Source organism: Armigeres subalbatus, chromosome 1 (assembly GCF_024139115.2).
Source record: "Armigeres subalbatus isolate Guangzhou_Male chromosome 1, GZ_Asu_2, whole genome shotgun sequence".
Lineage (NCBI taxonomy): Eukaryota > Metazoa > Arthropoda > Insecta > Diptera > Culicidae > Armigeres > Armigeres subalbatus.
In genome coordinates this window covers 120,192,326-120,204,525 of record NC_085139.1, presented here as the reverse complement: position 1 = coordinate 120,204,525, position 12,200 = coordinate 120,192,326, and the positions used below count along the sequence as shown (strand labels likewise).

General features: G+C 40.1%; 1 protein-coding gene across 1 annotated transcript in view; it reads right to left on the bottom strand.

Annotated features, from left to right (window-relative positions):
- The window catches only part of LOC134205058 (solute carrier family 22 member 21), a 217,320-nt gene extending 212,349 nt beyond the window's left edge, over positions 1–4,971 (bottom strand). Inside the window, exon 1 of the mRNA XM_062679951.1 lies at positions 4,867–4,971. The gene's annotated coding sequence lies outside the window, so the exon portion shown is untranslated. The remainder of the gene's footprint in view (positions 1–4,866) is intronic.
- Positions 4,972–12,200: the final 7,229 nt, after the last annotated feature.

The following is a 12,200-nucleotide window of genomic DNA, read 5'->3' as shown; positions in this document are numbered from 1 at the left end:
TAATCTACTGCACAGATCCCAATACTCACTTTCTTGTCTCAGTGCTCACTTCTCACTACTCAGTACTCATTTGGAACATATAATTTCTCACTTTTCAGTTCTCGCGGTTCACCATTCACGTCGAACATCTCACTTCTCACTTCACTTAATAAGGAAACAAATTTTTACTGTTCTGCCAAACGGCATTCGGCCAAATATAAATGTGTTCCCTATCTCGATATCTCCCTAACTCGATGGTCCCTTCAATATCGAGTGAGGGAAAGTTCACTGTAACTGAAAACTGATTATCGGTGACATCTAAAGAACTTAACGTAATGTAGCATCTGTGAGAAAATCACGTGAATACGGAGGTGAAGTATATCTGATTTTTTACGAGAAAGGCAAAAAAGCTCGTTTCCTACATCCAATTAGCAATTCCATCAGTTGCTTTCTTCTATTTATAACATTGACAGCTCGTTAACAGAGATGAACCTCTGCCTCTCGAACCCAACCCAAAAATTCCAATAAATTTCTTATGAACTCGTGGCAAGTGCAGAGGTATATTCGGCTTGTAGTGGGCGAGTGATTGCATCACTCATTTCCTCCCCTTTTCCTACATCGACTTGCATTCTGACGTTGATACTAATATCACAGACAAACAGACGTAACACTATAGAAAATACCATCGACCACGACTTTAACGAGCAATTTGAATTTGATTGATTGAGCGTTTCACAACTAGAGGCGCTAGCGTCGGAATCCTTCTAGTTTGACATTTCACTCTAGCGCCTTCTGGTGACAATGTCATACGAAACATTGTTTCGTGTAACATGCTCGTAAGATGGTGATAGAGGAGTTGAGTGATGGATTTTTCAGAAAAATGTTCAAGCTGTTACGTCTGTTTGTCTGTGCTAATATCTTTAAAAACTTTTTATTAAGTGCTTCGTTGCACAAAGTGGTGGAAACCCTTGTCATGGGAGCCCCATAAGGCCAGGGGTTTACAACACACCTTTTCAGGGTCGTTTTAACAATGGTTCTCCCGGATAATCTTACCTGTGCTGGCTTATAATTGGTGACAAGGCTATTTACTATTTATTATTCTAGGACTATTTACAACAAAATGGCGGAAACAAGATTCACAAAACGAGGAAGACAGTCAGGGCTTAGCGGCCATACAAAATAACAAAATAACAAATTTAATTTTAAACTTCGGATCCGTTTTAATTTTTCATAATTTTTGTTTTTTTTTTACTTTCTGTGAGCCGTTCGTTGAGGTGGTCGACTTGCAGCAACTCCATCGTTGTGAAAGCGTCCTTCTCGTTCACCTGGGCTTTCTTCGTCTCCTTTTTCTTCTTCTTTCTTCGACTTCTTCTTCTTCTTTCTATCCTTCTCAGTTCTTCACTATTCCCACACTTAACAAGGGAAATGGTAATGTTTGTGTGTCACTATGGCCTTTTGTAGCGTTGGCCAGTGTTCCTTGCCCGGGGAGTGGTACCGAAACGCGCATGCACAATATTCACCAGAGGAATCGGACAAGCGGGCTTACCCCGGAATCAAACATTCGTTCTCTGAACAAGAATTCCACTTCACTGGCTGTCCTCCGACTATGATAAAAGCATAGTGGCCTTCACAATAGACAAGACTTTTAACTTTCGTTACACGTTACACTTTCGTTACATGGCTCCCAATCATTCGTGATAGTTTCTACCATGACCGTAATCTTGATTTTAACTTGTTTTGTAATTTTTAGTTTTGGTTTTATACACACTGTTTAATGTCCTTGTAGTTTGTGAGATTTAAACAGGTTTTAGCTAGGTAGTTTTTCGTTTTAACATCACTAACTTTCGCGGAACTTTGCGGTTAGGTTTTGTAACGTCCTATACCGCGGGCACACTACCGTCACTCCTCCGGGCGAATAATGATGCAAGAGGTCTTTTTTAGTCAGTTGAGCCTTTTTATATCCTTCTTCTCATGACTTTGCATATTTTCTTAAGATAGTGGATGACGAGGACGGCGATGATGTGACGGCACGATGATCGACGAACGATGACAGGTGACATACGGAGACTTAATAATATGGTTGATGCCCTATTCTACTTTAGTCGTTTACTCCGACAAAACTGGCTGCATGCTTAGCCTTACAAATGAAAAATTCCTAACACTTTGTTTTCGAGTAAATTGAAAAATAAATAAATAAACTATGAAATAAATATGAAATGTAAATAAAAAAATCTAGACAAGTGATTAAATAAATAAATGAATAAATAGATAAATAAATAAATAAATAAATAAATAAATAAATAAATAAATGGAAAAATAAATTAATAAATCTAGTAAACTACGGTCGGAGTAATCACAAATGAAAACAAAATACTTATGTACAATAAAGGCATCAACCAGATGACTACTAAACGTAAAATAAACATCACTCAAACACTAAGGAAGTGGAGACAGACATTTATTTCACATTTAGACATTTAATTTTTCAAGGCGACACAAAACAAAAATAACAATTTAACAGAGCTAAACCACTAACTGGCCTTGCCACCAAATATATAATTGTGACCCAAAAGTGGATGGTCACAACGTGGCAGGCGCCAGTATGACCTTAAAAATGAGATCACCAGTACTTGCACATTGAAGATGAGTGCTAGTCCCAAGCAAACATCTGTTGGTTCTCTGTGCAAGATCACACTGATCTGGTTGTAATGGAGTAGCAACTATGGGCAGTCAATCAAGCTCAAGCTCACGTGAATGGCCAACAGGGTACTCGTGTACCCAGAAACAGATATTTTCATAACTTCACAATTTTCAACCGATTTATGTAATTTTCACTGACTTGGAAACGGGAACTCATATACACCCAGGTTTATATACGCGCTGGAATTCAATAACTTCTAGGTTAACCTCATTTGAATCATTTGTTTGAGAAACTGCAAACATATATCCATTTTACACAATTTAAAGAAAACAACAAAAAACTGTTTTTTTTTTAATTGGCACCGAATCTTTCGATTTCCTTACAGATACAGATCAATAGTTTTCGACAAAACTCAACATCCTGGCGTAAGCAGTATTCCATAATTGAATCATTTGTTCGAGAAACTGCGTAAATACATTTTACACAATGTCGAGAAAACAACAAAAAACTGTTTTTGAACAAATTGGCACCGAATCTTTCGATTTCTTCGATACAGATCAATAGTTTTTGGCTAAACTCAACAACCTGGGGCACTGCCAGTGCAAAAACTATAAGCAGTACTCCACAATTGCTCTTCAAAGTGCGTGGAGTTTCTCAAACAAACGAAAAAAATCATGCATTCCTGAACAAAAATTTTTTTTTGTGTTTTTTGCCAGAATACGTATTGTTGGCCGAGGATTCAGAATATATAAAAATCTCATTTTGGCCAAAAATGTTACATATGCAGTTTCTCAAACAAACGATTCAATTTCTCTTCAAAGTGCTTGTACATATTTAGTTTCTCAAAAAAATGGAAAAAGCGGTCTTACATTCCTGAACAAAATCTTTTTTTTTTCGTATTTATTGCCAGAATACGTATTTTTTGACGAGGATTCAAAATATATAAAAATCTCATTCTGGCCAAAAATGTCACATATGCAGTTTCTCAAACAAACGGTTCATTTATTGACGCCAAAAAGCAAACCGTGTAAAAAAGAACTGGGTGTAGTTTTTGCCCATCGTTAAGGTTTACAACTTTTGTGTATGGTTGGTTATACAAGAAATCCTTGAAGCAAGGCCTTAGAGTCTACACGCGTTATCAAAGTTCTATAACCCAGTTTCAAAAATTCTACATGCTCTTTTCGATCCTTCCCGAGCAGCACAAGTCAGACGAAAATGAGTGCAGCAACTTGATTGTGACTTAATCTGGTCACATATGAGTTGATGTAACCTATAAACCGGATAAACTCGAATCTTCTCGCGGCTTTCAGCATAACATTCTGTATTTATTCCTACAAGAACAGAATGAGTATCACAGTTCTTCATCGTTAATGTTGTCATCTAGTTCCAAATTATTGTTTTTGGATGTTTCTCCATAGATGTTTCCATATAAACTTCCAATGAGTTTAGCACCGCCCAAACGTTGACCGATTTTACTCAAATTTTGTCCATACCATCAAGGCATCAAATAGAGAGGACGGCACATTGATAAAAAAAATTTAAAAAGTGCTTTTTGAGCCACCTAACACTTTATTTTCCGCTTGTTCAGTAATTCACATACCACGAATTATGTCTGGATTGCATTCACTAACGTTCACCGATCATATGCGGTGCATCATTAATCACTTCCGGCATTCAAGCTGATCGATCACTTCGATCACTCAGAGAAACTTTCATCAATGTACGAGTCGTTCACAATCACTTATAGATTATTTAGCCTCCAATTGAATACCGCAACTAGCAAGATGACCGGATTAAAGCTTTACGGCCCGGGATCAAAAACTAATCGCCACTAACTTTTCAGTCAACTATTATTGGATTGTGTACAGTCCTGTTTTTTTTTTTTTTTTGAAAATATAGCCTCTATGCAATTCGCAATAAACTGTGGCGCACACGTGTGTCGTTCACTGAGAAGTACTTATAACCGGACACATCGAAAGTAAACAGTCAACTGTTCAAAGGCATGCACAAGGCAGTTAATTGACCAGGAAAAACGATTTGAATACAGTTCACATTTTAACATGTAAAACTACTGAAAACATCATACATATTATAAATCACAACATGAATACCCGGTTACCAAACACTAATTAAAAAATAGCATTGTATAATCTTCACATCAATTATTTTTATACGCACTCAGATAATATTCTGCAAGCTTAACACAATTAATTTGCTCTAAGATATTCTTCCAAAGTCGTACATACCGTGGAATACGACGCGGAGCAGCTAATTTCCGACGCTCCGAACAACGTGTACTTTGCACTAATAACTGATCATCTTCCGATCGGGAGCGCTCTATTAAAACCGACGAGACTTGCAGGCATTTCAGTTGTCTTGTACTTTTCGAGTACGTTTATGCCAATGCTAGCCGGCGGAAATCGTAGAATCCCCAATCGAGAAGTATTCCATGAATACATCGGGGAAAGTTCCCACCTTACGTAGCAAAGCGCCGCCGCCATAAATTTATGCACTTGTGCTATGAGGTGGAATCCCTTGATGCAGCTCAGCTAAAACTCCCCACGGCACGCCTTGCTTGCAGTTGCTTAATATCTATATGTACACCTCTAAGCAACATTCGATTGGTCTTCGGATAGCGGTGCGGTTTGCAAATCGAAACGTTTTGAGAATTCTTATTTCCTACGAGGGATTAAGTACAACGGTGGAAATTCCTGGTAGCTTAGTCCAGAATATATATTACACAAGGGTAGATTCGCAAACTACGACACGAAAAACTTGATCATTCACTTGTACCCTTCACCATCCTTCGTCGCGTTATGTTAAGAATCGTCACGTTCTCTGGAAGCTTGTTGAAAATGAATCGTTATTTTTGGACGCCACGTAACATGACAATCAATAATATTATAAAAATTTGCATAAAGTATGACAACATGCACGACATGACCTTGCCCCATCTTAAATGCCTGTGTGCTTTTCTGTTTGCTCCGAATCACCGCACCTCATTATCGGAGGGCCCATTAGGATAGGAAATATCGCGGTAAGGGCAACAAACGTTGAATAGGTCTGGAGATTGAGCTTGGAGATAATTTTCATACTGTAGGCTATAGTCAGGGTGGACTGCTATTCCATCGTAGGTTTTGCCGTTTCTGAAGTTAACGCCTCAATTGACGTTTGAATTTAACAAAATCATAATCTTGCTTGGATGGAAAACAAAAAAATCCCTCATAACCCTTTCCATTGAGTTCACTGCCAATGAAGTAGGAATTTCTCCGGTCAATCTTCGTATTAAGGTAGGATCCGGTAGCTTTGCCTTGAATTCTGGATTTTTTTTAATGAAACTAATAAGAGTTAGAGATCATTTTTTGCCTTTCTCGTATACAACAAAGTTGTTCCTAAAGGCTATATAATCAATCTAAAAACGAATTTTTGATAGGAGGGCTGGAGACTCAAAGTCTTCTTCTTCTTCTTCTTATTGGCATTACATCCCCACACTGGGACAGAGCCGCCTCGCAGCTTAGTGTTCGTTCACTTAAGCACTTCCACAGTTATTAACTGCGAGGTTTCTAAGCCAAGTTACCATTTTTGCATTCGTTTATCCTGAGGCTAACACGATGATACTTTTATGCCCAGGGTAGTCGAGACAATTTCCAATCCGAAAATTACCTAGACCGGCACCGGGAATCGAACCCAGCCACCCTCAGCATGGTCTTGCTTTGTAGCCGCGCGTCTTACCGCACGGCTAAGGAGGGCCCCCATAGACTCATAGTGTTACTTACCAATAGACTCAGCTCGACGAACTGAGGTCATGTCTGTGTGTGTATGCGCACAATTGCGTAAGACCCACTTTTTGGAACTTAGCATTGTCCGAATTACTCGCAACATATTGTATTCGATAGGTAATCCTGCCCCATTGTTTGTTTTTGAAAATTGGCCAGATCGAACTATGGAATCCAAAATTTATGACCAAAATATTATTTTTTATGCCCAAAACGCGCCAAAACTATTCATTAATATTTTTTTAGTATTTTTTCGTCAAAAACGACGTGATTTGGTTAAATGGTTAAAACGCTAGAACTCAGGGGTCGCTTTTAACGTGGATGGATTACATCAATTCCTCAATCCCCCTCAGTTTCCTTCTTAAATACCACATGATTTTTCTTCGATTTTTGTGTGCTTTTTTCGTGGAGTCAACACAAAATTTTGAAGGCCATAAACCAGAAAAAAAAAATAAATCGCGTAAAAAGCAGCCCCAGGGAACTTGCGCAATGTGTGCAGAGGTGTTACAATGATAGCATTCTGATTCTTTACCTTTGAAACAAAATTGAGATTATTAAGAACGACATAATTGACATCTTACCAAAAAAAATGGATCTTTTACTGAGGTCGGATTGGTTCCCCAGTCAGGTCGAGGATATCTTGTCGGGTTGAGGATATTACCTAATTTTAATGCTCCCCAATGCTTAAATGATTGCAATCGCCATTTTAATAATCCTCTTAATTTTTAGCTGATGCTGATTCCTCAACTTCATATGGCTACCACTTCAGCCCCTTACGCAGGAGGCCGTGGGTTCAATCACATTGGCAACCCGTTAACCAAAACGATCCACTGCCAAAGTACCTTAACTTCCAGATTCCAATAAAATTTTGCAGTGGGCGAGTGATTGCATCATCAACTCCTGTCCCATTCCCCATAAATCGTGAGGACGAGACCAGCGCACCAGTGACGTGGATAGTTCCTGTTTACAAAAGCAGTTTTGCCCTTTTGAAATGTTGATGCCGATTTTGGGAAATTTGGGTAATTGGATTTTGGGGAATCATTCAATATCAAAGAATCTCGCATGCACTAATGAATGGGGAGTTCAAATTATGTCTAACGTGCATTATGCCTGATGTATTTTATGTCTAACATTATAAACATAATTCTTAGCATGCTTATGAACATACTCGCACTCTACACCACTTACACACCTCCCCATTTTTGCACACCATTCTATCTACAATCGCTTGCTATGAAAATAGATATAATATGGGTAAAAATCAGTCAAAAGGTCCAGAAGTTGTACTGAATAGTTCGTTTTCTTAATTGATTCGACTAAGATGGCTGTCGTGACTGGTGGCCATAACTTTATCTGTGTTCATTGTTCCTCAGGGTGACTGCTGCTGCAATGTGTTCGTCGTCGTATCCGAGTAGGGAATGAGCCGGGCTGGCTACCGACCAGCTAATATATAGCCGATCGTCCCTTTGTCGCTTCACGCTTGCTCGCGCCGAAGGGTGGGAATCAGCCGGGGTGGCTGCTGCTCTGCTCTTCTTCGCGTCCGAATACCAATAAGCCTGCTCGCCTTTCTCTATCTTCTGTTCGTCGCCGCGTCCGAATAGGGAATGAGTTGTTTGTATTTCTCTCTTTTCTTTATAGTAAAGGCCCGCTTACTATCGACCAATCAGAAGACAGCTAGGAGGATCTCGATTTTAGGCCACACCCCAAGTAAATTATCAACGGTATAGGATGAGACGTCAAACCAATTAACAACCTTTGTGATTAATTTCAATTGATTTATTACTAATAATATGTTTATTATTCTTAAGCGACAAATCAGTTTATTTTCATTATTTTATTCGTAACATTATCTTTATTCTACAATGCCCTCCACTCCTACTCTTCAATCAAAAATTGAATACAATAGCATATCATTAAATTTGGATGGTTTTTGCTGTTCTTTTAGGTCTTTCGAGACAGCCACGTGGTGGCTCGACATTAATCATCTCTTCCTGCTCAAGTTCAAGTTCTGTCGTGATTTCATTCTCTCCTTCCTCCGCATCCTCTGACTCAATCCTGGACTCCTGCAACATAATTGAACTTTTTTCACTTCTTGGACGTTTCGCGAATACTGGACTCCTCTATCACTTTGTACAACGACTTTTGCACCCTCTCTAGCTAAAACAGTATAACGTTGTTCTGAAAAGGTAGCCTCTCCTTTTTGTTTCAAATTTTGTGCCAAATATACCTTATCTCCTACTGTGATATCCGAGTTCACTGCTCCTCTAACTCTGTCGGCATAAATTTTGCTGTCAAGTTTCGATGCGGCATCCTTTTCTCGAATATCGGTTCTGTCAATATCTTGCGGTGAAATTGTTTCCCACAAAACGGAAACGTGCCTCGGAAACGCCAGCCGACCAACAGCTCAAACGGCGTCACACCCAATCTAGAAAGCGGTCGCACTTTATTGTGCATATGAAGATATTTCTCCAATGCTAATTTCCAATTAATTTTGTCGAGTTTTGCTGCGGTTAGAACATCTTTCAGTCCCTTATTCTGCCGTTCTACGGCTCCATTTGACTGTGCGCTCAACGGTATTGATTTTCGAATTTTCACACCTCGATCTTCCCAAGTCTTTACGAAAGTGTCACCTTGGAATGGTGGACCGTTGTCACTGCAAATCGTCAAGGGATATCCCCATACCTCAAAAATTCGACATAACGCTTCATTCGTGCAGTTCGCATCAGTGGTTCTTACTTCAACAACGTGCAAATACCTTGAGTAGGTGTCAACCACTACTAGAAACTCTCCTGATCCGCAGTCCTTGAAGGAGAAAAAGTCTACTTGGAGCACTTCCCATGGCCCATCCGGTAATATTCTGCTTGTCAGAGGAATCGGTGGATTTTTTCGTGACATTCGAATACATGTTTCACAATTTTGAACAAAAACTTCAACTTGTTTGGCCATTCCTGGCCACCAAAAGTAGTTTCGCAAAATTTTCTTCATGGAGGCTGCCCCCATGTGTCCTTGGTGAGCTGAAACAAGTGCTTTTTTGCGTAATGCATGAGGCAGAATTACACGATCTCTATTGAATACTAAGGCTCCAAGAACTCTTAGACTTTTTGATTCTGATTCGTATCTTTTTAGATGCTTATCCCAATGTCCTGTTTTAATTGCCTCACACACTTCTACCAGTTCACTGTCTTTTTCCGCTTCACTTTCTATTTCGTCCCACGTGAATTCTATCTTGCCAGTATCCAATAGGTATAAGAGATGCTTATCGGTGCCGTCGTTGAAAGAATCGGCTGACTGCGTTTTTACAACTAAACGCGACAGCGCATCAGCTACGTTCTTTTCTCCAGACACTCGTGCCACCTAAAATGATATCATAATGAATTCATACCAAATCATCTGCTCAAACCTCATCGTACCTTGAAGTTATATGGCTGCAACCGTAGCGCCCATGCTTCGGCTCGAGAAACTGCCCGCTTGCCGATTCTGTGAAGTCCTCCGAATATAAACTCGTTTGACTCTGCATCCGTTCTAATTGTAAAATCTATGCTCAATAAGTAGACCGAAAAACGTTCGACACCCCATACCATGGCCAGTGCCTCCTTCTGAGTGTGGGGGTATTTTTTTTCAGCCAATGTTAGTGCTTTAGAAGCACAAGCAATGATTCGGGGCTTTGCCTGTGCATCATACTGGATCAATACCGCACCTAGTCCATATGGTGACGCATCAACGTATAACTCTGTCTTATCATCACGGCAGAAATATCCGAGAGTTTTTATGCACTTCCAAGCACTGCTCCTCAAGTAGTTAAACTCATTTTCTGAATCTTGATTCCAATTAAATTCAACCGCATTTGCCAACTCACGTAGGTGACGCGTCTTATCAGCCCGCAGAGGAATAAATCGATCGATAAAAGTTATCAATCCTAGAAAACTTTTGACCTCCGCTTGTGTTTCAGGCCTGCGAAAATTCCTAATTGCCCCGATTTTCTCGTCTTCTACCTGCCATCCTTTGTCCGACACCATAAATCCCAAAAATTTGACTTCTTCCTTTCCGAAAGCGCATTTTTCATGGTTAATTCTTACATTGTGTTCATCGAGTCTTTTCATTACTTCCCGCAGGTTCTGATCGTTCTCTTCTTTTGTACTGCCAAAGACCAGAACATCATCCTGGTAATTAACAGTTCCATTGCATCCAGCCAACACAATTGTCTGCATTACCTTCTGGAAAATATCTGGCGCATTCGTTAGTCCGAAGGGTAATCTACAACACCTGTAGAGTGACTCGCCCGCAAAAAAGTTTGTGAGGTGCCTCGAATTCTCGTCGAGCACAATGTGAAAAAAGGCGTTAGTCAAATCTATTGTTGAAAAAAACTTAGCGCCATGCAACTCCAACAAAATCGACTCCATTGTCGGCATCTTAAACGGTGTCCTATGTATGCACTTGTTAGGCCCACGCAAGTCTACAACAAGACGAATATCCGATTTTCCTTTGGGAATGACTAATAATGATGAACAGAAACTTCTATCCATGCCCGTTGTGACTTTTTCGATAATTCCAGATTCCTGTAACTCAGTCAATCTTCGCAAGGTCAGCTCTTTGAAGGCGGCTGGAATATACGTGTAAACGTTTCGTGATGGCGGCATCGTTTTATCATAGCTCAACGTTACTGGTGGTATATTGAACTTTGTAAATTCTGATGTTTTGTCTGCTAGAATGCTATTCACAGAAAACTCGCAAGGCCAAGCACGATCCATGGTTCCTCCCGTCTGTACTCCTAGTCCGACAGCCAGCAAGCTGTATCTGGTAGCCGTATTGAAGCCTAGCAGAGCTCTTGTCTCGTGCACTACGTAGAATTTTTCAACTGTGACGGGTCTCTCATCGGAGACAAAAAGCTCCGCAGAAAAGGTGGCTACCACCTCAATGCTATCTTCAGATGCATACGCACGAAGGGGTTTATCTGACACGTAGCTTAATTCGACCAAGCATTGTCTAGCAGTTTCGTCTTGCAAAATCTCATCAAACGATTCTTGCGTGATAGTGTTGACCTGAGTCCCAGAATCAATAAAAAATGTAACCTTGACCCCTGCCACATATGCTGCCACGTATGCTGTGCTATCGTCAGATACGCATGTATCAACTTTGTCTATCTCAGATATTTTCTTGTCTGATGTTTTGACTTCAGGCGTGTTCTCCTTCTCCTCTGGTGGTAAACAGACAACCTGTAATAATGTTACACGAAAACATGTTTTTTTCTTTTAGCCAACTTTATCATTGATCCTAATAAATACATGAAAATGAAACGAATTCAGTGAAATACTCAGAAACTAAATTTAACCAAATGATAATACTTATTCGACGTTAGCTTCCATTACCTGTGTCTGTTCTTTGTCATCTTCCACTTTCTGAACTGCTGCAACCTTGGAAGGAAGATCGCTCTCCTCTCCCGTCCAACGGCGTTTTTGTGTTTCTTGCTTAACTTGCTGACACGCTCGCGCAATGTGACCTCAGTTGCGGCATACTTTATCACGATGAAAACAGTCTTCAGGTGAGTGATATGCGCTCCAGCATCTCCAACAAGCTTGAGAATGTCTTGAATTTCTTATTGGTCCTCTATTAGACCCATCTCTTCCACCTCCACGGTTGCTAGAATATCTTCTAGCTGAGTCGAACTGACCACGACGGTAGTTACCTTCGCTTGGTTGACGAGAAATTGCTGCAACGGTAGCAGTTCTTTGATGATGCAGTCTCCTATAGTCCTCCTCATTTTCCAGCTCCACTTCTCGGATCCGGACTTGATCGATCAATTCGTT